Source organism: Bidens hawaiensis, unplaced genomic scaffold (genome assembly GCF_021521415.1).
Source record: "Bidens hawaiensis isolate Kalapana, Puna unplaced genomic scaffold, B.hawaiensis_p1.1 tig00061318_1, whole genome shotgun sequence".
Classification (NCBI taxonomy): Eukaryota; Viridiplantae; Streptophyta; class Magnoliopsida; order Asterales; family Asteraceae; genus Bidens; species Bidens hawaiensis.
Window position 1 is genome coordinate 5,842 of NW_027501038.1, and position 5,315 is coordinate 11,156.

The window sequence follows — 5,315 nt, forward strand, 5'->3', positions numbered from 1 at the left end:
ATATGTACAGTATCATTTATCTTAAATTATACACGTGTACAAAAAAACATGTAAATGTGCATATATGTATATATTATACATATGTGTACATAGCTAAACCGAGTTTTTTTATGAAACCGGGATGATAAAATAAGAATTTTGGTTTTTTTACTTTTTTGATTTTTGTGTTTTTTTTGATTTTATGATTTTTTTTTTATTTTTGGGTTTTTTGTGGTTCAAAATGGTTCTCATAGTTCTCAATTTCAAAAAAGTTCTCTCATGATCCTGATCCTATATATATATATATATATATATATATATATATATATTGAAAACAACATCCATATAATGATCTTTTGTCATTATATACCAATATCACCTCGTGTGTAATCGTCACCACACCCCGAATGATATCAAAAACATCCCGTGTATAATGGCTTACCCCCATTATAACACAAACCCATGTGTAATGATCTACCGTCATTACATCACAAAAATAATAGGCATTTTACTTCTTAAACAAATCGTGCTGTTGTAGACGAGCAAAGAATATAACATTACGTATGACTATCATAGTTGATAACCTGATACATACCAGACTCAAAATACGCCTACTTTTAACCCAACGTGATGGAAGTAGAGGGCGTCACCCCGATAGATCTACCCATATTTATGTGTCACTTTCTAGGGTTAACCGTTATTTAGCCAACTATACTCATCCCGCGTTTGACACGTTTTGTAAAATAAGATGCCTTTAAAAAACTTAAATATAAATATCAATATAAAGAATATGCCTTTCCCCCAAAACACAATAAAAATCGATTCGAAAACGAGGGGTCGATAGAGAAACTCACATTTGCCTCAACACGAATAACACTCCCGATGTATTCACAACCAGTTGACGTCAAAGTCTTATTAACAGTTATCCAATGATAACTGGATTCCTATGTTTAATACAAAATATATTAACACATATACAAGTAAGAACGTATCCTAATTTAGCTCGTTTATCCTCACGTGTCTTATTTATTATAATTATAACTTTGACATTATTTAATAAAAGTGTGTATATATATATTGTAAAATATAATAATCTTTTATAAATGTGATATCAAAATAAATATTTTTGTCCAACTATCGTATATATATTTTTATATCATAAATATACACAAAATCGTCCAAGTTTTGATTGTACCATTTTTAACAATCGATATTAACCAGCGATTATCTAAATATTTATTAACAATATTTCATTGTCCAAATTATTTCTGATAACAAATTTTTATTCGAATCTCTCGTTATCTAACTTTTTCAACACTTAACGATATAAAGGTATACCTCCTCGCGTACGGTTCAAATCTCGGAACCTGCTCAAAACCCGCATGCAATACGATCTGGGTACATCAACGCGTTCGTTTTTGCGTCACGAACGTTTCTCCGTTCTCGGATCGTCCATACGACACCTCAAAACCTACACGCAACTCATTTTAGTAAACTGTTTTCGTTTTAGAATTTGACCAGAAAGTTACGGGGCTTATAACTCACTATCTGGACATCGGATCATCGATTCCTTTGGTGGAATCATAGATCTATATGATATTAAGGTTCAACGAAACTTTCAGGTCGATCCGACGGCCGGATCTCCGGGAATAGTCCGTTCTTCACTGCTGTGTTCCCAGAAAAACACCCAGCGAACTGAACACGAAAACGAGTCTATAAACCCAACTTAAACAACTCCGATTCTCATCTCTACCGTTCAAAAATATCTTCTATGTGTTATGAACCCTCTGTATAAAAATCAAGACGATCGGACCGTTAGATCTTCTGTAATAGACTAATATTTGTAGATATGCAAAGTGAATACAATCTGTCCAGATTTTAAAACGAGTTTTTAACGAACTTAAACTCAAAATTAGGACGATCAGAGCTTACCATCACGTTCGGAACGTCGAAAAATACTTCAGGGTAGAAGACGGGCTTCGATCGCCACTCTCGGCCTCGCCGGACCACCGCCGGCCGCCGCCGAACCGCCACCGCCAGTTGCTGCCGGACCGTCATCGACCACCGCCGGAAATCCCAGCCTTCTCTCTAATCTCTCTCTCTAAAATGCAGATATTTTGTTGTAATGAGAGAATGGTGGGGTAACCCACTATATATAGGTGCCGGTTTTAAACGAGTTTTTCAATCGCGTTTCGGTTTCTCGCTCCAACGACTCTGCTACTTCACGTGACGTTGTATTTTCCAAATACATTTCGTCAAAAAAATTCTTCTTATCACGTTCTCGAATTAAATTTGTCTCGTTAACTTATTATTTCCGTTAATAAGCTATTATCGATCATTTTTTAAAATAGTAATTTGCATTTTCCCGCTTCGCTATAACTCAGAATCGAGTCACGTTTTCGTTGAAGTTCTCACTTTTCAATCCTCTAAAATATTAAAATGGATTCACCCATTGACATTTTCTCGAATTTCGGGTTGAGTATTCACACATTTAACCGAAAACGTTCGTTCCTTCATAAAATATCACCACAATTTCTTTATGCGTTCCGACTTCTTATGTGATTTAATATAACTATATTCCTTTCATTTTTAGAATAAAATAATATATTTAACTCAATGGTCTTAATTCTTACTTAACATAGTCTAAACACGTCTTAATCTCGTTTATGGAATATAATAATACTTCTTATATTTCTAGGTATCACACCGAGCACGCCATAATTTGAAGCCATGAGCATGTAATCTTTGTCTCGAGCACATCTTCGTTTAAAACAGAACACATAAGTTTTGTTTCGAGCACAAAGTTTTCTAGCCCCAAGCATAAGGATAAAATTTTTAAAGCTTCGAGCACATGTGTAAATTCTCGAGCATGTCTTGTGAAGATTTGTAAAGAAAAATGCTAAGGCATATTCACGAGCACATGTGTAAATTCTCGAAAAATGCTCGAGAGAATGTCCTTTGCTCGAGAGCATGCCTAGCTGACTTTCAAAAGTCAATCGGGCCAAGATGAACAAAATGATGTATACTTGCTTATCCGTTGACCTTTTGACCGTGTGTTCTTAACGAAAAATGTTTGCCCAAGTATGAGTGACCGTTTGGAAGTGAATTTTCTGGTCAACTCAGCCGTTGATTGTGTCAGGTCAATGAGGGGTATTTTGGTCATTTTTACGTATTTTTGAGCAAAAATTGGGCAAAAATCACGAAAATTTCACAACTTCAACAAGGTGCTTACAATAACAAGATGGTTGATTTATCCGAATAATTTCAAGAGTTGACCATGTCAAATGTCAACTTTCAACCACAAAAGGTATTTTATTTAGTTTGTTTATTTCGAATTTTATCAACAATTGTAGATAGGGATGGTTAAGATTGTTTGAATTGAAGATGTTCACCCGCACTTGATTTAAAGACACATTCGTTTATGATATTGCAACGAAATTGGGGAGAAAAATTATATGAAATTTCATTGCAAATTTTGGTCGAATCAAGTGAAAGACTCACTTTAATGAAAATTTTAAGTTTATTTCCTTTTGCTGTTTCGAATTAACTCGTAGTTGATCATTAAAGTTTGAATCCTCGATCTTATGCCTATACAACTATATCCAAAAGAGATAAAGAGAAGATGATTTGTAATGAAAAATGGGAGACACTTATTGTGAGAGGGAGAATTTCTGTGAAAGGCATCGGGTTATGAGGTGATCGTGAAAGTGAGTCGATGGCATCAGTCTAAGGGGGAGATTGTTGGGTATTATATTTTAGACCGACACATCGAATATTTACTCATTTATAATAAGAAATTAAAGAAAGACAACAAGATATTATAACGAGTAATTGAAGCATTTGACGGGTGAAATATTATATTATATTTTATTCCTTTTGTCTTATCCAAGTGACGGTGGAGTAAAGATCAAGATACAAGACTAGTATAAATAGATGATTTAGGTCATTTGTTTAGGTCATGTGTGCAATGTGAGATTTTTTTATTGTGTTGAGAGTTCGCCCCCGGGTGGCCGTTCCTTTATGATTATGTATGTATGAATGTATGTATGAGCGTTCTTGATGAAAATCATTCGGTTAATGAAAACATACTTCTACATCTATCTTTTGTGTTTTGATTACAATTGTTCATCCTATTATTGATTTTTAATTGAAACGAACTCTCCACATTCGTCCATTATTATCGTTCAAGAGTAAATACATGTTATAGATCGATCCAAGATCCGAGCTCGTTTATCACCGTTCGACACGCTTCCGCACCGAAGCTCCGGTTTTGTCATCAATTTTAAATCAAATCAAGCATTACGTTTATATTTATTTATCTATACTAATACTAATACCAATGCTGACACATCAACAGCCGAAAAGTTGCTGGACCTGAGATTATTATATGGTTGAAAAAAAAATGCTTGATCGCCAAAATGTTTTAGTACAGACTTACAGAATGGCAAGAGATGTTTATAACCAATAACCTGCGATGGATATGAAGCTACGCCTTATATGTAACATGCAACAAGATGGTAGAACGTACAACCTTCTAACAACTTCAGAAGTTGTAGCCCTAATTGTAGGAGACATCGAGGAGTTGTACGAGGAAATAAAGAAAGTAATTTTTTTTCTTATTTGAAATAAAATAAATTGTTATCACTTATGATATAATGGTTTTTGAATTTAGTAGAATTTTATGAATTCATGATGTAGAGTGACAAAAATAACATCACAACAACAGTGATTTATGGATTCAGTATAATTTATGAATTCATGATGTATACTAACAAACACCATATAAAATAAACGGATTAAATCGGGCTAGATCAATGAGAGCTAACTATTTTACAAACGAAGCAATCTGGTGAATAAAACAAACTATACTTTATTTATACATTCATATAACCTTTAATTTTAATATGCGAATACATTATATATGAAAAAATATATTCACAATAATTTAAAAAAAAAGCCTAAAAGCAACCCGCGTAACACGCGGGCAAAAGCTAGTACTCTATACATTCACCTGAATAAAGATGAAATGTAACATCCCGTTTTCTCGTTTCGGTTAATATAATAAAAGATGAGTTATTAAGAGTCGGGCTTGTGTTGGGTTAAGTAATATGGGTAATGGACTTGGGTTAATGAGGAAATGAAGAAAAGACATGGGCTTAAGCCCATGATCCATGATATAAATACCATAATTACCATTAATTAAATCATTCTCATCCATTTCATACACCACCCAAAACACAAACTTAAGCTCTCTCTCTTTCTCTAAACCGAAACCAAGAAGAAGAAGAATCGATCCCGACCCGAGGTAATGATAGTATGATGTTGTATGGACCCAA

At 33.9% G+C, this 5,315-nt stretch overlaps 1 long non-coding RNA gene across 2 annotated transcripts; it reads right to left on the reverse strand.

Moving 5' to 3' along the window:
- Positions 1 to 331: 331 nt before the first annotated feature.
- LOC143603335 (uncharacterized) lies at positions 332 to 2,046 on the reverse strand. Of its 2 annotated transcripts, none has more exons than XR_013148037.1 (3): positions 1,912 to 2,046; positions 1,525 to 1,766; positions 332 to 1,450 (listed from the first exon to the last, which is right to left on the reverse strand). It is a non-coding gene; the product is annotated as an uncharacterized LOC143603335 (long non-coding RNA). The 2 variants fall into 2 exon arrangements; XR_013148038.1 differs by having other exon boundaries at positions 332 to 923; positions 1,318 to 1,450; positions 1,525 to 2,040.
- Positions 2,047 to 5,315: the final 3,269 nt, after the last annotated feature.